Here is a 25,268-nt window from a genome sequence, read left to right as displayed (position 1 = left end):
AGCATCCTGTCAGTTATTTGTTATGTCACGTTGTCTTTCCTTTGTGTACTGGTTCTCTGCTGGTTGTAAAAGAAGCTAGCTATCAGATGAATCCTTTGACCTTGATCTTACCTTGTTGCAGCTCCTGGCTGAGGGAAATCAGCTGTTTCAGATCAGGTAGATTAGTCTGAAACATTTGGGTCATTATATTGCAGTGTTTTAATATGGGTGCTGGTATTAAATGTACAGCTCTGACCTTAAATCAGTCTTGGAAAGTCTCATCTAACGTCTCTCTCCCCAGTTCCTCCTGGATGTTTTGATATCGCAAAGGTAAATACTTTATTTTGCATTCAAATCCAACATATGACTTATGTTTTTCTTTCAGTTCGTGTAGTTAATGTTTTTCCATTTATTTTTGTTTTTTAAACACATATATTCTCTTCTTGTCCCGGGCGCTCAGTATTAGCACTCAGGTGGTTACAGACATCACATTCTCTTATAAAAGGAAACAAAGTAAGATTTACAAAGACCTAAGCCCTCGTGGGTAAAGAATATCTTCTAGTCTTTCATTCTCTAGCTTCTTTAGCACCTTAGCAACATGAGCAGGAAAATAAAAGCTCATATAGGGATTGTCTACTCTATAAATAGAAATTGCAGCCCTTGGTCTGAATGATTATGACTCATGTCATCCCAAACTTACATCACTGAAATGTTGCACCAGAGGAAGCAGGAATGAGATAGAAAAAATGTGAACACTAGAAAAATTGAGAATGATAGAGACGTTCAGAATTTGTCCCATCTGATTGGACAACAGTTTTAGGACTCCATATTTATTTCGGTAAACACGGCGTCTTGCACGTCGTATGTGAACTTGGATGACTTCAGGGTTGTAGACTGTTCACATCGGAGTCTCTTGATTGGTATTTCAAATGAATCTGTTAAAGAAAATAAAAACACACATCACTGCAAAACATCCAAACTAAGCACTACAGTCACTACAGTATGAAACTTTTACTAAAACGTTTTTCTTCCATATTAATTAAAACTGTCACTATGTTGTGTTGTTATGGACATGTGAATACCTCCCAAGGTGGAACAGAGGTGATAACTGATCAACTTCCTGAACCAGAAGTTTACGTACACCAAATGAAAAGACTCGCATAGCTTTTCTTTTTTCCCTCTGCCTAGAGTTAAATTACACCAGACTTTTCTTGTTTTAGGTCAATTTGAATTACCAACATTATGTCCATTTGCTAAATGTCACAATTATGAGATTTGATATATCAGTATTTATTTAGTAATGTATTCTAGATCATGAGTTCATCTAGAGAATTATTACTGTCTTGTTAAGTACCATCTTCAAGTACTTCCTCAGGAAAACTGAGTGTTCAGTGATGTAGCGGTTCACATCATTTTTTTCTCCAGTGGTCGGAGCCCCACTGTGAGCCCAAACACCGTCACTTCCTGCCTGTTTCTCGACGCAGAACCCCAGAGTTGATGGAGTAAATCTCTGTGCGCACACACACACACACACACTCCCCCCCACGCACACACACACAGACTGAGGACGAGGATGGATCCTCCAGGAGAGAACATAAATGACGCAAATCCAGCTGTAGAAACTGAAAACGCTGCAATTTGACAAGATTTAAAGAGGCGTGTCACCATCACCTGCTGGTGAATCTCTGTAGGCAGACAGATTGCAGTCTAATTTACAGGTGACAGCACAGAAGCCGGTTGAGCTCACTTTGTTTCTGAACTTCTAAATAAGGCAGTTCTGCAAGTTAGGCTCATTTACATCTATAAAGTCCTGCGGTTTCCTCCCACAGCTGGCTACCATCCCGTCATGAGGTCACTCTGCTACTTTACTGGGATGCCTTTGCTGCGGGACGCTATAAAAACAAACAACAAGAGATTCAATAAATGCTGCAGTGAAAGTCCAAAACCTATTAAAAAATTTCTGTTTTATGATGATTTTGACACTTTAAGTGTGGTAAATTACATACTGACATTGCCGAAACTCAAAAATCCACTTCTGAAATGTGTTTTGTTAAAAGACAAGTTATAACTCAGCTCCAAACTACGGATCATTTATAACTTATTAAAGATTTTTACATACAGCTCACCACAACAGAAATCCTAGTAGACAAAACTTTGATTTTATAGCATGAAGGAAAACATTAAATCTGCAATGGGATTATCCATCCATCCATTCATCCATCCATCCATTCATCCATTTTCTAACACCCTTGTCCCTAGTGGTGTCAGAAGGGGTGCTGGTGCCTATCTCCGGCTAATGTTCTGGGTAAGAGACGGGGTCACCCTGGACAGGTCGCCAGTCTGTCGCAGCAATGGGATTAATAAAAAAATAAATAATAATAATACTAATCCAGTTCATTCTGTTTGTTTTGTGTCAGTTCACAGCAAATGTCCGCTGAAAGCACTTAGCAAGGACAAATTCAATTCATATCCAGGAATATATAATAAAGACAATCATATAAACACATTCACCTCACAATTATCTCTGCAGTGTTTTGTGCTATTTCTTAAAATCTTGAAGTCAAAATTATATATTTTTACAGCATCTGTGTCTGAACAGATCAGAATGCTTTTGCAAACTGTCAGGGATGAAAATATCTGGATCTATTATTATTATTATTATTATTATTATTATTATTATTATTATTATTATTAAGTAAACAAAATATTCAGTACAGAGACAGTAGATTGACTCTTTCTGAATTTGAACATTTTGACACTTTATTTTTGAAGTCTACAAAAGTCTCCCAGCTCAGAGCTGCCGGCTCGAGCTTCACATTTAATTGACAGACAGAGAAGCGGGATTTGTGGAATTCACTTCTGATGGCTGTGGATGACCTGAATTTTCCCAAACAAGACAGACTCTGTGCAGAATCAAAGTTTTAACAAGCTCCTCATAGTTACTTTGCAGAGAGACGTGACGGACTGCATAATGGTCCCCGGTGTGACAGCTTGCTGTCTCCTAGAGGCTTCAGAAGTGATGCAGAGGATTCTGTCTGTCTCTGGACCTAAAGACAGACAAGCCTGAAAGTGCGGCTGGTTGTCATTTAGCCTGCTTGCTTTGACGAATGGTGCTCACGGTTTTGGCAGCATCTTGGCTTTTATAGGGCTGGATGGTTTTATTTGATCTCTGTGCAAAGTGATTAACTCCACATTTACCCCCTTATTGATGATGTTTTGTTTGTCTTTAGAGAAGACGTGCTGCTAACATTATTGATTTAAAATGTGGCACAGCAGAAAAACAGGATTTCTTAGAGTTTTTAATGATCTGCTTCCAGCTGTGGAGATTCTACGGTTTTCGTTTTACCGTTTTCGACATGTTGGACCGTGATGTTTTATTGTCTCACCTGGACCAGTCTGTCGGTCTTAATTGGTTTCGCTCCTATGTGTCTAGCAGATGTTTATTGTTGGGTCAGTTTTCCTTAGGAGTACCTCAAGGCTCTGCCTTCTGACTTATACTTTTTTCATTGTATATGCTTCCCTTTTTTCCTTGGAAAAGAAAATTATCTTTTCATTGTTTTGTGGATGGTTTGCAACTTTATCTAGGTGATTGTTTTTGGGAAATCTGACTTGCTGTCCAAAAGCAGGAGTAGTATTCTGCCCCTTTGAGTTCTTTTAACAGTACAGCTCTCAGGAGTATTTTTTACTGATTTAATTTTGAACAGTGTGGTAGTTCAGGCTAGGTTAATTGGCAAATATAACTCTACCCAGTTAATGGAGGCTGTGAAAGGATAATATTTGCTATTATTATTTCAGCAACTCTCTTAATGCTGGGATGGACAACTCTCTTCAATGTCAACCTGCAGTTCAGTCAAAATGTTGTTGCTCATCAGACCTCTGGATGTCTGTGTTCTCTGCACTGGTTGCCTGTATGTTTTTGGATTGAATTTAAGATTTTAATTTTGGTTTTAAATTTTTATTTCCAGTTTAGCAGAAATGAGCTGGCTGTGTACATATATAATATATATACCTTTTCTTCCATTTGTTTTATTGTGTTTGTGTCTAATTGGTCATGCTTTCATTTATGGACCTGTGCAAAATGCTGAATAAATAAATATTTTTACTTTTTTTTTTGCTTAAAGTCGGACCATTTGGTTTTTGAAAAATACTCATAGCCATAACGGGAGTTGCCATGATATGTTTAATTGTCTAGTAGCAGATGGCGAACAATGCAGCCAGTGACCTACCCATAACTCCCAAAAGATGGCGCTAGAGGTCCATTTGGAGGCCAAACAGCCAGTCAGATCCTCGGGTCACCTCATCTGACGGTGTGTTTACAGTACAGAGGAAGCTCTGAGGACTCATTGTTTCCATGGTGGCTCTCACTGTATGAAGCAGGTCAACATATGACGAGAACATGTGCTACACTGAACATGTGAAATCTATTTGTAACACATTGCGGACTGTAACATGTGTTCTTGTTCATCCTCAAGAGAGAGAGCGGAGCTGTCAGCCCCTCTCCCGGCCTGAATTACGCCCATCTTGGTGCTGAAGCTCGAACACAGATGATGATGATAATGATGATGATGATGCACTGTCTTCTTAACAGACAGAAAACATGCCAGCTCTGTCTTCTGTTCCAGCAGCTGATTCCAAAGCTTCCTTGATGTCAGAGTTGCAGCGGGCTGTCCATCAGAGCGCTGACAGGTTGCTGCGGCTGCTGCAGCCGCCGCCGCTGTCTGCAGGCACCAGTGAGCCCGTGAAGGATGGAGACATCTGGATGTCTGAGCTCTTCTCTCCTGGAACGTGCTGCTCAGCCTGCATGACAGGACATGAGGAGGTACACGCTCGCCTGGCTGCGTGGCAAGCCGTGGGTGCCGTCGTTGTTGTGCGAGTGTGAAATAAAGACGAATCAATAAACTGCAGATATACATATGTCCGTGTGGGAAGCATGAGTTCAGACCGGAACTCCTTACACTTTTTTTTTTCTTTCTGCCTCTTTAGTCGCTTAACCTTGGCCTTAAAGCTGCACTGTAGTTATATATATATATATATATATATATATATATATATATATATATATATATATATATATATATATATATATATATATATATTTACATATATGTGTGTGTGTGTGTTTTCTCTTTCAACATATTTGTGGAAACCATACCGTGACAACATAGCCTGAGCCAGAAAATCTGAAAAATTCGAACCTATCAGAGTCAGAAGGCGGGTCTTAGCGCTGTCAATCGTGAATGCTAAGCCTAGTTAGCATGGGCCACCGATGACAGCGATAAATGGTTGTCCTGTAATTGTAAGTTCTATCTCCACCATTAGCACATTGAACAGTGCAAATATAAGGTTGATTGACAGCGTTAAGACCCGCCCCCTGACTCTGATTGGTTGTTTTAGGTCAGGAGCAATCCTTCCTTCAGGTGGCAATAATAGTTCAGGAGGAGATGGAGGAGATCAATCTTTTCACAGAGTATGTCTTATATTGTCATAACATGAGACAAGTTTTAACAAATAAAAATATGGCACTCTAGTCTAATAAGTAATAATAAATATAACTTTCAAGATAACAGTTGTGTGCTTAAATATTTATAGTCGAATCAAGGGAGTTTTTAACTAATATTCTGCCAGATTACAACAAATGGAAAATATTTTCAATGTCATTTAATTTCAAGATTTACTCTCGGAACGCCGTGACCAGACAGCAGTTTGCCAATATATTCAGCCGTTTGTTTTATCAATATATTCTGCCACAACTGGCCTGTTGAGGACATTTGTTATCTTGAAGTGGCCCAAAACGAAGACGAGTTTGACACCTCTGACAGAAAATAGGATTTGAGCTGCTAGACTGGAGCTTTCGGATTCAAACCTGGTGAGATGAAACAAGCATCGGTTCCCTCCAATCCTCCTCAGAACTTTCCACAGAGCTGCAGTCGGAAGCGCGTTTATCGCGCTCCGTCTCAGCATGGCGCTCCAGCTGAGCCAGATGTTTCCTGCAGATGATGGTGAGGGGAGCTGAGAGGGCCGTTGGAGTGTCCTGGATCGTGTTCAGCCTCAGCATCAACATGCTGAACCGTAAATGGTGCTGCCGCCTCAGAAACAGCTTCTCTTTAGTGCTCCACTGATGCATGGCTGAAAAAGTCGTTCCTTCTGTTATTCAACAAGCACCGTCTTTGTTGAAAGCACCAATAAAGCACATAAACTTCCTGCAACCCTTCACCGAAACAGCCTTAAGCATGAGCAGCATTATTATTAATTCATATTATTAGTATGTGTTATTCAATACAGGGCAGTTGTTGCAATTTATTTTATAGAAAGTAGCTACATTTTATTTATGTAGCCCATTTCACGGATAAAACTCAGAAAGGGCTTTAAAAAGATTGTAAACATAATTTAAAAAGAAAAAAATTAATTCATTGATACAGACTATGAAGAAAGGTGGAAAAATGACGTATTTCACAGTTTGTAACTATGGTTTTATGTTTAAAAGTAAAAAAAAAAACAGCATGAAATTATGTATTGACTTCTTTCTTGAGTTTTAATTATACGACATATTGTCAAGTACAGTCCAATGTCTGTTAAACCCACATTTATTTATTTTTTTATTATTTATTTCTTTGTTTTTATATTGTGTGGGGCCGGTCTGCTGGATCGCAGCAGCTGCTCCAAGTCTCTTCTCACCACTGATTGTTTAAACATTAACCTTTAGCTGCTGGCTAAAACATCTCTTAAAATGTCAACAGAATTTCACTGTTGTTGCCGCTTTGAACCGAAGTTAGTATTTTACACTTCAAATCATTAGACTATTGTTTCATGTTGTCTGCATTGATAAAGAAAAAAAAACTGTTAAAATGTACTTAAAATAAGTTTAACAAGTTTGATTGAGTTGGTTGTATTCAATTTGTTTGAATAGAAATGATGGGATTTTAATGGCTAAAATGTAAAATACTAAATTAATTTGATTTTTGTTCATTTTAACAGTCAATATGCCTGTGGATGGATTATATGACAATTTAAAAATCTGAAACTGTGTAACATGCCATCAGCAAAACAGTTTATTGTCATCTCTTCCTTTAGATCCTTTAATGTTTTGTGCTTACATGATCCTCCTGAAAGATCGGACGACGTAAACAAAGATTGACTTCTGCTGAAAAGTAAAAGATGACATGAACGGACTTGAATCAAATTGAGACATGAGGAAAAACAAATGTTAACTTTGGATAGAAACTGACCTCCTAATAAGGTAATGATCCAGAACACACACCCGACTGCGTGAACACACACTTCAGTGAAACTCCATAGCTGAACACTCTGAGTCTGTAGAGAGAGCTGAAGACCAGAGTGAGAACCAGGAAATACTCTGATCCAAAATGGAGGACGCTCCCAGTAATTACTAGTAAAATGATCAAATAAGAGACCAGAGGTCAAACAAACAAAGTAATAGAAACATGCAGTTAAAGTTTATTGTATAAAGGTTATTTTGTTTTTGTTCTTTTTACAAACCACTATTGTTGATAGAGTGGATTAGGACTCGACCTCTGCTAGTTAAGCTACTTTAATTTGCTCGTCCTAATCCAGGAAGAGAAGAGAAGGCCTTCTGGAAGATTTGGGTTTTAATTTTACCAACATGTTTTGTTTCGGTTAATGCTGTATCGGAAATGATACAGCATTAATGTTTTGGAACGGCCCAGTCAAAGTCCAGACTTCATTCTGATCTGTGGAGGGAGCTAAAGATTAGGGTTACATTGTAATATAAATTTTTAAAATAGTGCAGACAAAAAAAAAAACTGGTCATTAATTAAAGGACGAGTTTGATTAAAATATTTTTAGGAAGAGTATAAATAATAATTTTAACTGTTTTATCTTGAGCCAAGCATGTTCATTGTTTCCTAGAAAGGAAACAACTTAAATCTTAATTTGCCAGGTGTATGAATAATTTTCGGCTGAAGGCTATCCACAACATGGAGTTGATGTAGTTTTAAAAAATCCCCATCTAATTGTAAATGTGCAAGTTTCAATAAACTGAAACTTCTTGATGTCCGGTGAAACACAAAGATATTTCTCTGAGCACCACGTAAGTATTTTAATAAATCAACTACTTCCTCATATTTAATACCTTAATCCTTCTACAGCCTTTATTTTACTTTAAACTGAAGTGAGTCTAGCATTTTCCATTTGTTTTGTCACCTAGCTAAAAAAATCTGGGCTCTTCTCCCACACAGGCGAACAATTACAAGCAAAACATAAACACAGACTTTTACTGAGAGGCTTCCGAGCTGAATGCACTACAGAAGGGTTTATGTGCTTTCAAGCCTCATTTGCAATATCTGATAACCTTGCCGTATTCCTCCCTCCCCCCTCTCCTGTCAGTGTGAGACTCCCTGAGGCCACTTAGGGAGAGACGCAGTCAGCAGATTCTGATAACATGTACGAGCACGATGTTTATTTGACTTTAGAAATCAAAGTAGCCTTTGTGCTTTAGCTTTTCAGATTCTCAGGCTTCAGAGAGGGCTTTTAAAGCTCAGCGTAGCATTTCCAAGCTGAGGCTGAATCACTGTCACGGGGCCTCCACAACAACCGGGACGCTCCGCTGTAACCCCCTCACCCCGATGCTGCTATGATGAAACGGTGCAGTGGAGCACCTAAACACAGCAGGGAGGGCTGCAATATGGAAAATGTTAATCATGAGAGAAGCTAGTTATTTCATAGCTACAATGGAAAAACACAAACACTTACCAAGTATTTTTACACTTGGAAAAAGGCTAAACTAACTCAAGTAACTTTTCAGCAAAATAAATGAGTTTTTTTTTTTTTAGTTTATAATTCATTAATATTGATTTAAAAATGTTCCACTGGCAGCTTATTTCACTTATAAGAAGACATTATTCCCACGTTATGAAATAATGATAAGTACTTTTTCAATATTCAATAGTAAGGAGTTAGCTAGTTTAAGCTTTGCAAGTTATTTTTGTCTTATTTAAAGTATACTGAGAATTTAGTACTAGACAATATGGCGGAAAACCTTATATAAGAGTTTCATATAAGTTGATAATTGTCTATATTTTTGGAATACTACCAAGCTGGTTGCACGACCTTTCTTATTTTATCCACAGTTTTATTTTTAAGGAGTAATGAATAAAATGAACAGGTTGTTGCTAGGTAACCGAAGAGCGCGTGAGTTAGCTGATGCCACTCACCTTGCTTAGCTCGCCATGAGAATGAGCAGTTAAAGCACTCCTCTGCCTACATCTCCCAGAATGCCATTTGAAGTGACTGGTCTACATATTGAATATTCTCTACTATAATTGATTATTTATTTATCACGATTGTTTCCCATTTACTGTCCAGCCCTGCAAGAAACTAGACCAAAATTACCTGCTATGATTGTGTTTTTTTTGTTTTTTGTTTTTTTTTTTTGCAGTGTATTCCAACAATTTTTTTTTCTTTTAATGTGAAGTTTATTGCTATTTGGAGACACGTGACTGGGTGGTGTTTATGTTTTGGACTGGCACAGACACCGTGTGAAATTAGTCCCTCATAGGAGGATGCTGAAAGACAAAAGGCTCAAGCTGCGTTTTTAGCTCCATGTGAACTTGGAGGTGAGGAAGTGACTCGTTGCTGCTTTGAAGCTCCAGCGACTCGCCGATTGCAGCTGTCTGGAAATGGAGATCTTTCACGTGTGTGCTCGGTTCAGGAGTTCATGTTTTACAGCAAGTCAAACATAGAAACGTAAACCGCAAATGACAAACCCAGAATATATATATATATATATATATATATATATATATATATATATATATATATATCAGGGGAAGACTGAGGTCATGCAGTTCTTTTTGGTTTATATCATTCGAGATGGATGGATCATGTGACTAAACACAGGTCGCTTTTATAGTCAGCGGCACTAGGGAAGAGAAGTCTGAGAAAAAAGCAGAAACTTTATCAGGGAGTGAACACAAATTTTTTTTAATTTTTTTATTAGGAGTCTGATCAACTTAATGTAAATATAAAAAGGGAAAGAAAATGATACATGAACTGGATATCTCATTATACTAATTATTTTTGCCTCTATTTGTAGCTTAAAAATTTAGGTAATGTTTTTAGAAAATATGGAGTTATTTCCTGTGGAACAACACAGCAAAAACACAAAAAAGTATTTTTGGTCTAGTTTCTAGTGCAAATATCTTAGTGCACTTGAAATAAAATAATACTAACTTACAAGTACATTTTCAGCAAGATATATAAGCTTATTTTAAGTACATAATTCCTTCAAATCAGTTAAGGAATTATGTAGCTCCACTCACAGATTATTTCACTTATATTATGGGGAAAATGTCTTGTTAAATAATATGCCAATGCGGCTAACACTTTTTAATCAAAATTAAAGAATTATTTTCTTTAAGGAAGCTCCGATATTTTACTGAAAACTTGCAAGTCAGTGTTAAATTATTTCAAGTGTACTTGCGCTAGAAACTGCATCAAAAACACTTGGTAAAACTTTGTTTTTTGCTGTGAAATGTCTTTATTTAAAATCAGTCAACAGTCATCTGACATGTTTACAAAATCAGTGGAATATTTAACTGCATTTGCAAACATAAACCAAATTCTTACAAATGATTTATTACCTCTTCATAAATCAGTGATGGCTTAAGGTTAATTGGAGCCTCCGAACCAGCCTGTGCTGAGCCCAATTTTTGATTTTTCAAAGCTGCTCCGAAACCTCTGCATGTCTTTGATCACAAACTTAGAATTCCTCCATCGACATCCAGGCTGCATGCAACATTTGTCTGTGATATTTGTGTAAAAAGAAAGTCAGCCCTGAAAATGTGGAAATTTGTTTGGCGTATGCAATAACTGAGATAATAAATAAAAGGAACTAACTAAGTAATGAATTCATTTACATATTTAATCTGTATAGTGTCCCTATAATAATTACACCTAAAATAATCTTTTGTTTTTTACAAACAAACAAATCACGAGTGATTATTAAAAGTGAGGTATGATGGATTTAAATACAGTTAAATAAAATAAAACCAACTCTGGAATGTGTGGTAGCAGCTTTCCAATAGAATTTGTCATGGCTAACAACAGGACATGTAATCCACTTAGTGATGCTTTAGGAGGACTTCATTGTGAAAAAGTGAATCTCTGCGATCGCACAAGTATGAGTCAGTAGAACGACCTTCTGATTAGAAGCGATTCCTGAAAAGATGCCCTTTCGTACAGCTGCTTCTTTACTTCTGCTGCTGTTTCCTGGATGATGGGAGCTGATAGGACGCTCCGGCTGCGGCGGGCCCCGAGCTCGGCGCTGCGCTTTGTTGCCAGATTGCGGGGTTAATGGGTTTCTGTACTGGGTGGCGAGGGAGGAGAGGCGCAGCGTTCTCCAGCCTTCTGCAGCGGAGAGAAATTAGGATGCAGCCTTCGTTGTCGGAGCCGGGGAGCTGTCTGCCGCTTTCCCAGCAGCCCCTGGGCCGGTGACAGGGAGATGGATGATATCTGCAGCCTGGCTGCACTGCTCCCTATAACACACACACACACACACACCCGTGCAGACACTCACATATATATATAGATGGAAAGCAAATAAATACACACCTTCTCATACATAGTCTTTCATCTCTCTCTTTTCCTTTTCTCATCTTTTCTTTTCCTCAAACACACACACACACACACACACACACAGAGTATGAATATTTGTCTAATACGCCCGTGTCACTGTTGCCTTTGGCAACAAAACTCATATCCCAGATATCAGGGGAATGAAAATCTTCCATGTGAAAACAATGAAAATGTTTGGCGAGAGAAGTACAGAATTCCGTCTTTTGTTTGCTTGCATGGAGTTAAACACGACGCGTGGAAAAGACCAAACACACACACACACACACACACAGAGCGTGTTCATTTGGAGATGTTTATTAAAAATCACTGCATACAACATGAAGAACAGGACACTGATGTTGACTTTCTTTTTCCTAACACCTACACTACTAAGAGAGTCACTGGTGAAAAAGCTGACATCGTCAGTTTGATTTGAGAAGATTTTCCATCCAGGCTGAACGCTTCAGTTTCAGAAACGATTCCCAACAGCTCAGCTTGTTTACAGCGTTCCAGAGAAGAAGTCCGTCTCTGTCTCTCCTCTTTGTTTCCCCCTCCTGCTCTCATTGTCCTTACCTGTTGTCCTTGTTTCCTCCACGCTGCTGCTGCTGTTCCTGCAGTTGGGACCGGATCCAGCAGCCATGTCACCTGAGCGACACCCACTGCATACTAATGAGGAGCCGGAGGAAGGAGGGAGGGGGGGAAGCAGAATCTGACGCTCCCTTCTCTGACAGGTAGGAAAAGGGGTCCAGCACTCGGTTTAAACCCCGCCTCCTCGCCACGGTTTCCTTCTACCTCTTCCCTCTCATCACTATGCAGGAACAGAGAAGATGAGGAGGAGGTGGGGGGGGGCATAAAAGGCAACGAATGGCGGAGAAGGAAGAAAGAGAAGGGACAAATAAGGTGAGAGTGTTGCTGAAGCAGGGTGGAGGGTGGTGGGACGGATGCATGGAGGGACATCCATCACTGTTTTAAGTGACTGCAGTGGGATGGGGCGTAGGGAAAGGTCGTCTGGTCTCTCTGAGCGCTGGACACCTGGGCAGAGCCGAGTTGCTTTCAAATGACTCCAGGCTAATTATCTCACGCAGAGTGTGTGTTAGCAAAGTACAATTGTCTTTACTGACTCGCAAGGCTGATGCAAGTACACAAGCAAAACAGGACAGTCGCGCAAAGCTGACACCGTCCTCTGCTTCTGTCGGCCAACAACACAGAGGACAGGAACAACACTGAAGAACAGGAAGTTAGTAGCTGCGTTTCTATAAACCATGTAAATGCACAATTTGACGTCTCAAAAAGAAATTTGCCTAATGGAAACAGAGCAATTTTGAAAAAACTAGTTTCTTCGATAAAAAGTTTTGCCAGGAGGAGAATGTGTTTTCTTGATTGACCATGTCAGAATTAGTCTACTTGGCAAAACTGCAATGGAAACACTTTTCTCATATCACGAGTAACATAATCGACAAATGGATGTTGATCTTTCTTTTATACATTAGCAAAATATTAGTAATAAAGTTTTGTGCAAGTTTGTTATGGAAGCACAGCTAGAGACTGGTGGTGTGTTGCTGTGATCCAGCTTACCTGTGAGCACCGAGAGAGACGGACTATTACTGAAGGCCTGGACAGAAAAAAGCAGGGACAGACATTTAGCAACAATGTAGTGAATTATTTAATATTCATTTAGGCTTCTACTTGCACTGGGAAGCAGTGATTTTGAAAGACAGTGATTTGGAACATTGTGAATATCTAGATTATTTTTATCTTATTTATTACACACACGTTTGGAGACAATCTTTATTACGTTTATTATCTATTATTACAAATAAGTTCAGTAGGATTCTGGCGAATTCCTGACAACTGAGGATAAAGGTGGTACAATTCTGAACCTGCTAAAAATGTAGGTCCTGCCAACACCAACAACAGCCAGCAAAACATCTTATCCTTCATTTTATCCCTCAGCCTACACAAACGATGTTTTTAGCAAGAAAAAAATAGATTTTTTAAAATCTTAATTCATAAGCTTTGCATTGCTTTCTTCTTCAGATACAGCTTTGCTTTGATGCGTGCTTCCATTTTTTTAAAATTTGGGTTTATTTCCAGAGAATGCAGAGAAGGAAAATTAGCAGATAAAATTAGAGAGAAAGAGAATACAACAACCTGAAGTCTGCTCCTATACTGGCGGAAAGACAGAAAAGGAAAAGGAAAAAATCCTGTAGCAACAAGCAACATGTGCATATAACTACTAATATCATCACTGGAACATACACCGCACAAGTTGTTATTTAGTGGCAGCTTAAGTCTAGTTTAGAGTGTAACTGAATATAAACACTTGTAACGTGGATTTAAAAGCTTACCTTAGAGGTCTGTTTTTCACAACAAGGTTAAAAACAAGCTACAAATTTATTGTGAGAATCTTGCTTTTGTTCGACTGAGTTTTTAAAAAATCCGTAATGCAGATGTTATCGCCACCTACTGGTGCAGAAGTATTTTGGGAAAATAAAGACAAAAATAAATGTTAAAAACAGGTACAGATAGGAGCCTCAGTCTGAATCCAAACTTTTAATAACATGATATTTGGTTACATCAACAATAAGCGCGTATAACTCTGTTAAAAGATTTAGGAGGTCTTCCAGTTCTCACTGGAATAAATTTGGTGTGTGACCTTTGGAGAAAAGTTTCTGGCATCGCGATGAATAACTCTACAAACTCAGGAGAACCTCAGTAAATAGTTTTGACTTAAACACAGTCCAACACTGTGTCCAGATGTGAAACTAGAAACTGTATTTTGTAAGAAGGAAACCATAGATGTAAAGATACCAGATTTGAGCTCAGTCCTACTTTTAGTTGCTCTACTGGGGAAACATATTATCAAGGCTTGTTTTTTATAGACATTTACAGTGTTATGGCTTGTGCCATGGTGTCATTTGTTACAGTGATGTTTCTCAATTGCAATGTATTTGTTGCCACAGACTTTCATCATTTCTGCAAACGTATTTCTAACTGTTTTGATGATGTTGGACAATATGTTTATCCATATTCTGTTTTATAGTCAATGAAAATCAGTTAGCCTGTTAAACTGGAAGCAGGCCAGCAGTTAAAATGCAGCTTTGAGACATCCTAGAGGAAGACTGTAAACCTTGATTAGAGATGTGTGGCAAAGTCCAACTGTGTGGCGGCTAAGGGGTTAAAAAGCCTCGGGCATGCAGTAACAATGTGAGGCCAACTATAGGTCACTTTTAAGTCCCAGCCACTGGATGGCCAACCTGCAAGACAAAGCGTAATTATCCCAGCCAGTTACAGTTCAATAACTCCATCAAGCTGTTAGCCAGATACTAGGTTTCCCTGGTAACGCCTACAGAGTGAATCCCAGATTGGAGAGAGAGAGAGAGACAGAGGGCGAGATAACATGGGACCTCAGGAGGAAGAGGAGCCAGAGGAGTCTCCCTCTTAAAAACAACAGATTTTTGCAAAAGACACACACACACACATGCCCACACACACACACACACACACACACGCCATCGTGTCAGAGTCTCCTCCTGTTGGCTGTGCTCAGACCTCTGGCCTGCCAGGCTGACAGCCGGCTTCCTCTGAGCTTTGCTGTTTAGTTTTCAATCATCGGACCCTCTTTCCAGGTTCCTGCTCCGTACCCACAGGCCCACTGTGACAATCCGCCAGCCTCAGCGCCTTTAAACAGACATCCCCCCTGCGCCTCCTCCCCCAAACCTCCCACAGCACTCACTGTAATCTGTGAAAGTTAATGGAGTTTATCTCACGTCCCCGTCGCCCCGAGAATAATAAAGAAACTTTTGTGCTTTTGATGCACGGGGATAATTACATTACAAGTGGCACTGTGATTTATACACCCCTGATTGAATTAAAAATTAAATTGCTTGTGTGTAAGATGTGTGTGTGAGCGCGAGCGAGTGTGGGGCGACTGCACACGCCGTCGTCGGCGCACTTTCTGCGTGTGAGCATTCAGGTGACTGTCTGGCCTCCTGCCGCAGTGTCTGGAAACACAGACGCCGCCCCCTCCGTTCTGCGCCCCGTCAGCCTTTTACCTATACCCCACACACGTCCCCAACACCTGCGCCCCTCCACCACCAACACCACCTCCACCTCCACCCTGATGGGATTCAAGATCCAATGAAAGCAGAAAACAAGATCCATCAGATCTGAACCTAAACCCAAACCTGGCAGATAAATATGAAATCCATCCTTCCTGCCTTTATCAAAAATGTGTTACATGACCACCTTTGAACAATAGAGCGTAATCTCTCTCCCTTTCTCACAATGACACACACACACACACACACACACACACTCTGGAGTCATTTGGAACGAGAGGCACAAGGAGCTCTCCGACTGTTTATCATTGGGAAGTGATGGCTGAGCTGAGGCGCGAAGTGTTCGGTTTCACTAAACGGGTTTTAAAGCCACCTTTAACATGAAATTAAACACACTCAATTTACGCTGCCACTGACACTGGATTGTCATTTTGCCAAGTGGATTAGCTGTTTGGAGAGGATGCAACAAAATCAAAGAGAAACAAGCCAAAATCCCCACCCCGCCCCCGCTGTGTGGGGATGCACCAATCAGACGTCACTTGGCTCCTACCAGCTCCAGACGATATTATAAGATTAAGAAGAATTACAAGATTGTCTCGATTATGAATCAATGCATTTGTCCCTCAACTTCTTTTTCTTTTAAAAAAAAAAAAATTAAAATCATAAAAAGCATCAAAGAACCTGCTCTTGTTTTTTGTGAGTTCTTAGTTCTGATATATTTACTGAGAGAAATATTTACCATGCTAACGACTCATCAGAGGAGAAAAACAATGAATTCTGATTTCTGTCTGATTCTGTGTAGAATCCTGCAGAGTAAATAAATAAAATTTTATTCAACCATCGGGATCACATGTCATAGTCTCCAGAATCAGATATGTCAATGAAGCCACGACTCTGTCAGCTCTATCAACATTAACACACCTGAGGCAATTTACTGAACAAATTACGCTTTAAAACAGGTTGATATGGAAATAACTGTTGCATCCGAGTCAACGTCGAAGAGATAAATGAAAGAGTTTCTTTTAGAAATGCAGATCAGCAGCAGCTCACAGAACTTTGACTTTGAACACAGTTGCTTTTCCCCCAAAGAGGAGCAACAAACCAGCCAGAAGCTGATTTTTACGGGGTGATATTTATTGGATCCTTGGTGGATTATTCTCAGCTTGGTACCTCTTTTTTTTTTTTACTGTTGTGTGTAGGCGTGTGCATGTGCAGGGGTGTGTGTGTGTGTGTGTGTGAGGATCGGTTTGCTGCCAGACTTTGCAGTGTGTCAGACAGACCCTAATAAAACTGTCTGGCTGTTTTGTGGCCACGGGTTTCATTCCAGTGCTTCGCCGCCACCGCCTTGCCGCGCTGCGCTGCGCCCGGCTGCTTGGTATTCACGGGGCACGGCGCTCTTTCAGCTGTTGCTGGGAGCGCCGTGGCACAGACACACACACACTGATTAGTTTGGCATCGACATTTTTCAGTGTGACACCAAACGGAGGTGGCGGGGGAAAAAGGAAAAAAAAAGAGAACATAATTAGGGAAGGAGAGAGAAGTGGAAGAGAGACGGAGAGAAGGGTATTAGAGGAAATCAAGTGTTTTGTATATAAGTCATTTAGGAGAAATGAGGTTTTCAGAAAAGCGTGTTGCCTTGGGAAAAACGTTCAAGTTTAAAAACCAGGTCAAGCTGTTACACTGAATGAATTCAAACCTTTCCATGGCACACAGAAGAGAAACTACTCTTTAGATCCTAATTACACCTCTACAGTCGGTGTGAGAAAAAGAGTCATGGAAGACTTTCATTCTGCCTCGTCTCCTCTCAGGTCTGTCTGAGCTGTTCTCACCCGCCTCGTTAATGCGGATTTAGGTCATGAACTAATTTAGTTGGGACATCTCGCCACCGTGACGGGACAGAAAACACAGGAACGCCTGTGGAATTCAATCAACCTTTTAAAATCATAAACTCTGGTGATTAGATTAAACACAGAGAGGAATTTCGCTTATTCTTATAAGAACAAATCCACTTGTTCCTGAAATGAAATTCCTTCTTTAAACTAGTTGCTTTTCTCTCTCCAGAGAAAATCTAGTGCTTGTATTTCTGAGTGAACTGGTTGCTGCAGGTGATTATCAGAAGTTTAAAAACATTTTTACCTTTTTCACATACTGTTAGTTAGCTTAGAGGTGATTCATGCACAACCACTGATTTCAGTGATGAATTACATCTGTTAAAAATGTAATTAAAATCTCTATGTTGATAATATTAAGCAATTGCAGAGGTGAGAAAACACAAAGTGTGAATCAGAAGGAAGTGTTGAAAGCAGCAGACGAAGAATTAGTCTCATTACTGGTTGATCAGAACGCGATTCGGTGACCTGCCATTTCTAATCGGATGGTATCGCACCAGAGTGGCGTTCGATTGTGGATGCTGAAACTAAGATTCAGATGTCATTTGACAGAATCTGGAAGCAGCGTTCTTGCCGCAATCGTAAATTATATCCAATATGTTTGTCTTCTCTTTAACAAAAATTATTTCAAAATGAAAGGCAAAACATGCAAATTCCTTTACGTCCATGCAGCAGAAATGCCGTGACGTGCTTCCCACTTCCTGAAAGTTGCATTGCCCTCGTTCAAATGCTGCCGCTTGATTCTGACTTCCACTTTGGGAACGTCTGTTAGAAAGTCGATTGTGCCCTCCGCCCGCGTCCCGAGAGCCGAACCCGTGATTTTTTATCAAGAGAGCTCACAAGTTAGGGTCTCAGGGAGCAGGTGAAGTACGACAGAGTCTACAGAGGAGCTGCAGTCAGCTGCAGGGCAGTGAATGACACCTTATTCTCCTCGTCACTCACAAATGCACACGCACACCCCCACAAACACACACATACACACACACACGCCGTCTCTTCCAAAAGCACTGACACTTTAAAGCGCCGCGGTTTTAGCCCAGAGGCACCCAGAGCCAGAAGGTATCTGTCTGCCGTCATAAAACCAGACAACTCAGTCCTGGAAGCGGAGGAAAATGCTCCTGCATCTTCAGTCTGAATGTTTCTCATTTAGCTCGAAAAAGCTTGAGCGTGACAATATGTGAAGGTGAAAACATGTTTAGATGTAAGACCTACTCGGTAAAACCAGACGACAGGAGAAAGCGATAAATTGTCAGACCTAAATGATCTCCGCTGCTCCGGGCTCAAACAGACAACAGCCTGCACCGCCTGCTCTGTGCTAACTAGCCTTTGTGCTGGAAAAAGAAAAGCCTTTGTCCTAAAGAGCACCAGCTGATCGCCAGTCCACATTTCTCCCTTCCAGGTTGGTTGGAGCAGAACCTCTCTGCTGGACTGTCCCTCCCTTTCCTTCCCCTCTGACTGATGGGTGCAGGGAGCCCCCCCGGCAGCCTCTGGCTCGCCGACAAAAGGTGCAAACACCATTGAGTTCACTTCGATGTTCGGCAGCTCCACGGCAGTTCTGCTTCACGGAGAATGTGAGTGAAATTCCGAGAAGATTTTTAATGAACCGTTATATGAAAACAAAAAAGATGAGCAGACTCGTCCCTGGCGCAGGTTCACAAGCCGTCTCCTGAACCTAAACCTGACCCCCCCCCCTCTCACCCTCGATCTCCTTCCCAATTCACTTTCCACCACTTTCAAGCCAGCCGAACTATGGCGGTGACTTGTCAGAGTCAAAGGCGCCGAGCTTCAGGCTCACAGAAAACGACGCAGCACAGCTGGAGGGAAGAAACCAGGCAGTAACAGCAGAAAATGACAAACTAATTCATACTGAAACACTTCCAAGTCCTTTTTTTGGCTACTGTACCCCCCCAAACCTCCTCCCTCCCACACACACACACACACACACACACACCACTGTCTGCCCCCACTCACTCTCCCAGCCCCCCACCGCCCATCTCACCAGCCACCTCCTAACCCCTCCCCTTCAGCCAGATAGATGTCTTTGACTCCTCTCTGGGGAGCGTCAGCCAGAGTGGAGGCTTCCGCTCCACCTGACGCGCCGCGCTCCTTCCTCCGTCTGCCGTCGAGTCCTTTTGTTGTCCGCCTCGGTGCTGAGGATGAGGAGGGATGGAGGCTGGAAAAGGGCAGCGGGGGAAGAAGGTGTGAAAGAAAGAGATGCAGAGGGGGGTTGTGGAGGGTTCGTGGGAAGCTGCAGCCAGACGCAGGTCAAAGGCGTGGGACACCCCGTCCCCTCAACTCACCCCCACCTTTCGTCCTCCTCATCCGTTTGCACTGTCAGCTCCATCTCAGCATCCTAGCCCTCCCTCTCCCACCACAACTCCTCCCCCACCACCACGCCAGACTGGGGGAACGGGGGGGGAACATCAGCCATGTCGTGACACCCTGAGCTGGTGTTCTTCACTCCTTCCTTCTATCCTGCAACACGATCCCGACAAACAACAACAAACAGCCAGAAACATCGCTCCATCCAGCCTGACCCCCTGCATCCTGAGCCCTGCCTCTGCTGCCCCCCACACCCCCACACCGCAGCACACACACACACACACACCCCTCCCCACACCCTCAGCCCACGCCCGTCCCCTCCCATCCCGCCAGGTCTGTACCTGTCTGCTTGTCTCGCTTGTCTGCAGCTGCTTGCCCAAAGTGAGATACTGCAGCAGGAGTCTGCAGCGACAGCCCGCGCTCTATCTCTCCCCTCTTTCTCCCTCTCTCTCTCACACACTCACACACACTCGCACACACACTCCCTCCATCCAGCCTTTGCTGGTGAACACGTTCCTCCCTGTGCTGATCAATTTTTCCTCCTTCCAGGGGCACACACAAACACCCACACACACACACACACGCACACACACACACACACACTGCAGTGAACTGTCTGTGTATGGAAGACGATGCACTGGAACGGACGGCACCGTCACAAACAAAACACATGCCTGGACACCAACGACACCGGTCACTTGAGACCGACGCAGACAACACACACAGACGGTGACACGGTCACCACAAGAGGAATTGTCACAATATTGTGACTGCGGCTGGAAAACGGCACTTCGGTCAGCCTTCCGTCCAACAGTCGAGAGTTTTCTCTTTGCACTTCAGAAGACTTGCAGAGTCAGATTTGCACATCTGCAGGCAAACCCCTCCATACTGCTGCTAATTCAATAAACATGAAACGATTAATCGAATTAATCACAGTGAATCAATTATGGAAATAATTGTCAATTGTTTTAGTAATCGATTAATCGCTAACTTTAGTACACAAACTCAAAGTCACAACAGTTTTATTTGTATAGCATATTTCAGCAACAAGGCAGTTCAAAGTGCTTTACAACATAAAAACATGCTACAGTCACCAACTACGAAACAAGCAAGAAACATCACAATTTATCAAATGCCAACATCAAAATCATCAAGCAGCTACACATCAAATATGTTGAGCAAAGTTCTGCTTACGAAAGCAACTTTAAAGAGGTGGGTTTTGAGTCTTGATTGAAAGGAACTCTGTGTTTTTGCTGTTCTGCAATTTTCTACAAGTTTATTCCACATGTGAGGTGCATAGAAGCTGCTTGCTGCTTCACCAGCTTTGGTTCTGGTTCTGCAGAGCAGACCCAGAAAACCTGAGTGGTCTGGAACGATAATATTTTCATGCCAAGCCGTTCAGTGATTAGGTAAAAAGAAAAAGGTAATTTACTGAAAGAACATGGTCAAGTCACCTTAAGTGGCAGTTTTAGCTTCACCTGGTTCAAAATCTGTAAAAGAAAGAATAAACAATCATATGCTATTACACTTTTCTTTTTTTTTTACCTGCACGTGCATCCTTTGCAACAAATGATGAACGTTAACTAAATGAATGCTATGTTGTTGCATTTTTGGAAATAAAATGTTGATTTTCTTATTTAAAAAATAAATTAAATTTTTGTTTATTTGCGTCTTTTAAAGTATTTAAAATATTTAATGTTTTTCACAAAATATAAAATGGTTAAATGAAAAATCCACAAAATGTGCCAATTTTTATTTTTTGGAAAAATAGATAGCATAAATGATTACTAAAATACTTATTAGTTGCAGCCCAAGTCATAAATGTAATAGACATTTGAGCTACAGAGATCAACTTTAAAATTAAACGGCTCAAATCTTTTTCGAAAGATCTTTGCTAAAGTCTCTTTCGGTGTCACCTTTCTTATCAAGAATCTGCTTTTTCTTCAGATACATATTTTGCATAATTACCAAAAAGCTGCTTCAAGTTTGAATCATTTTTATTCTAGAATCTGGAATCTATTGACTTTTTCTTGACCAGTTCTGATGTATAATTAGTAGGCAAAATGTAAATATTCTATTCATTAAATATTTATTCAATGAATGTACATTTAATGAATTTCAAAGTTTAACCTGTTAACTTGTGGCACCTCCAAAACACTTGAAAAACGTACCAAAATTAAATCAACTTGAACGCTCTTGAATGCCTTGGCGTACATGCAAAAGCTTGGTTTATCTGTAAAGACATCAAGCAAAATTTAAAAAATGTTTTAACAATAATTATTATGCAGTTATTAAATTTGAAACACAGCAAAACTAGAACATTTTTGACCTCACTTGGATTTCTCTTCTTTATTTGCATAACTATGCATTAGATGTTGACGGTATGGACTGAAGAATAAAACCAAACTGCAGAATGAAATCTTCTTTCTTTGACCAAAACAGAACGAAAAATTACTTTTCTGTTTTTGTGTGCTGTTTGCAGGCGTTGTTTAAATGACGCAACCTGGATGACGCCTGGCATCCACACTTCAAATAGCTGGAGCTTCCCAATGCTTCACACTTAAAACTGGTTTTTCTTAGAAGATACAGTGATAAAATAAATAGTTACATAAAAACGTTTATTAACAGCATACACTATTGTTTTGGATTAATAAAGAGAAGATAAAGCTTGAGTACAAATAGATTTTGATGCATAAATGTGATGATCATTAAATTCCTTTATTTTCCTACCTCCATCATGAAAGCTACAGCAATGGATGATATGGATGATAGTCCTTAGAAAAAAAAATCTGAATTGAAAGGTCAGCTGTCAAAAAACAAAAACAACTATAAATTGGTATATATAGTGATGATTTAAATGCAAGCAGTTGGAAAGATGTTAAAAAGGCTATTTTCCTAACTGCCCTTCTCTCACACCAGATTTGCCCTTGGCAGCTTGTCCTATTCTCAGAGCTTAATCACCTTCAGGACCCTTAGATAGATTAGGGTTATGACCCTGATCCACATAAAGGGCAGGAGGGAGAGATCTGCAAATGTTATCATTGATTGATTATTAATTCAAATGGAAAATCTGCTGTCCAAACTGGAAAATATCTTTATATTTTTTAAATATGGCAAAAGATTCGTTGTGCTTCCATCTTGCAGAAAAACGACGAGGCACGTCAAGTTATGCACCCGGGATGTAAAGAAGTAAAATCCTGGAGCCAATGTCAAAACCGTGGCCAGGTTGAAGTCTATAGGGGGGATGGTTGGCGCGGGGACGCAGAGACTGAGCGGAGGGAGTTGGTGGTATGCTAAAGCCAGCGGGGCCGGCAGGCGGCAATACAGGTGATCAATCAGCTCCATTACAGCCGTGTCACTGCGGAGTCTGGGATCGTCGCCGCATCTCGCCCCTCCTCATCCAGCGCCGCTCAGACAAACACCATCCACCCTCCGCCCCCCTGAACTCCCAACCCCCCGTCTTGTTTCAGCTGCAGACTGAACACGCAATTCGCCAGAGAGGAAACGAGTCCACAACCATAAACCCGTACACAAACAGATTCTTGATTTAAAGAGCACGGGAGAGCAGAGACATCACTCAGCTCACACATTTGCTTTTCTACAATCCATGCCCCCCCAACACTCTGCGTGCAGTCTGGTCACTGAGAACATTAGCGGTGAGGGAGGCGGCGGGGAGAAAATATGTGATGCACAGCGTCTCGCCTCGCCAGCCAGCCAGCCAGCCAGCGGGACATTAATGACGATCATGTCTTGTCACACTAGCTGTCGGGCCAGTCAGCAGATCCTGCCCTTGTCCCTGCCCTTCTCCAATCGATGCTATTGATCTGTCCCAGGGGTCAAGGGGCAAGAGCGTATCAATAGGGGGAGAGTGGCTGATGCAGCAGGCGGAGAGGGGCCGTCTCCAGACAGATCGATGACACCCCCGTCTGCCATCGCTGTGTTATGATTATTCATTTGCCATTAACCAGACCACACTGAGGGGCTACGCTTCCTCGGGAAGAAACAGAGCAGGCGAGCGGCTCGATTTTACAAGGAGAGAGAGATTTTGTGAGTCGGTGGAGCCGTAGGGCCATTCCGGCCAGAAATGTCAGCGTTCTGATCTGGGCCGATTTGTTACTAAGGTTTTCTCCCGTCTATGACGACCAGAGTGAGAGGCCAATCACCGCTCTCTAAGCCGAAGGTGGTAACCGGATGACTTTGAACTTTTTAAAAAAAAATCTCTCTCAAGTACTCCCTAAAGAATATGTGGATGTCCCTGAAACCTCAAGTCAGAACACGTATAAAAGAGTATTTTATCTGTTGAAATGCAGAAGTTGGTGAGTCGGGAGATCAGTTTTCTGTCTTTCCTACTACTGTTTCTGAGTCTCTCTCACTTTAACTGGAAAGACTCAGAGGACAAGAATGTTTCAGGGCTTTTTAAAATAGAAAATAGTAAGGCTTTCCTTTTTGCATCTGTTAATATGACGAACAGTTGCAAGAACGTGTTTTGATTTAATAAATTACAGCAGTGAATGCTTCTTTTATTGTTTCCAGAATAAGAAGTCCAGCTTACAGTGTGCCGACAAAACTTAAATTTTAAGCCAATGTGAGCACATTCTGGGTGTAAAACATTTCCTTCTTTAAGTTTTATTACATACTTTTTCTTCAACTCATCAATTAGCACAATGCTAAATTTACTAGCATCTGGATCTGAAGACTTACGAGTTATCATACACTAAACAATGTCTCAAAAGGTTGTATTTATAACTTTTTCAGCCTTTTATCATTTTAATTCATGAGTTAAACCAAAATGTGCTCATAGGATTGGTAGATTTAAATTTAAAGTTTTGATTTCATCAAGGCATTCTTTGTGGCAGGAAGTAATAATAACATAGAGAAAACTTGAACTTTATAAAAGCTGTGATTACTGGAATGCCAGTGCAGGCTTCTCTACTGATTACTGAGGCGGTTATAAATTATTTTCAATATGCTGTTTTTAAATTATAACAGAAAATCTAAAAGAAATCGCCTTGTATATTGTCTCATCACCTTTTGGTTATCAGACAATATTATTGATTAGCACCAATAAGAAAAGCCTAAACTATCAATATTGATCTTGTTGTCTGAAAATTTGCTAAATATAGCGACAAAGATGCTAAGATGGCAAAAATGGAGTGACTATTGATAAACATAGACATGAAGACATGACCTGGTGATTGTACCTGTCTGTCAGCCATGGATCAAAATCACTTTTAATCTATTCAAGAATCAGGTTTGGGCATAGCTGCTCAAAACGAGTGCATGACACCCAACAATAACTTAACCAATAACCATTAACAGCTTTAATGCAGTGGTCTGCACAGTAAGCGATGTAACTGGAATTGGAAAATTCAGCCAATCAACGTTCCCTTCTGATGGAATCAGTAGTGGATTAGGTAACAAAATT

General features: G+C 40.9%; 2 long non-coding RNA genes across 4 annotated transcripts in view; one reads left to right on the top strand and one right to left on the bottom strand.

The window, feature by feature from the left end:
- The first annotated feature begins 202 nt into the window (after positions 1 to 202).
- LOC122844307 lies at positions 203 to 12,287 on the top strand. The gene is made up of 3 exons (XR_006372859.1): positions 203 to 309; positions 4,602 to 4,798; positions 12,189 to 12,287. It is a non-coding gene; the product is annotated as an uncharacterized LOC122844307 (long non-coding RNA).
- Positions 12,288 to 13,086: 799 nt separating this feature from the next.
- LOC122844308 overlaps positions 13,087 to 25,268 on the bottom strand; it is a 51,843-nt gene continuing 39,661 nt past the window's right edge. Inside the window, exons 3-5 of one of the 3 annotated variants that reach the window (XR_006372862.1) lie at positions 22,015 to 22,076; positions 21,298 to 21,333; positions 13,147 to 13,183 (exon numbers count right to left, since the gene is read on the bottom strand). This is a non-coding gene — a long non-coding RNA (uncharacterized LOC122844308). Of the gene's footprint in view, positions 13,184 to 21,297; positions 21,334 to 22,014; positions 22,077 to 25,268 lie in introns of all 3 variants that reach the window. The other 2 variants (XR_006372861.1, XR_006372860.1) reach the window with 2 other exon arrangements.

This window comes from Gambusia affinis, linkage group LG15 (genome assembly GCF_019740435.1).
Source record: "Gambusia affinis linkage group LG15, SWU_Gaff_1.0, whole genome shotgun sequence".
Classification (NCBI taxonomy): domain Eukaryota; kingdom Metazoa; phylum Chordata; class Actinopteri; order Cyprinodontiformes; family Poeciliidae; genus Gambusia; species Gambusia affinis.
This window is presented reverse-complemented; position numbering and strand designations above follow the sequence as displayed.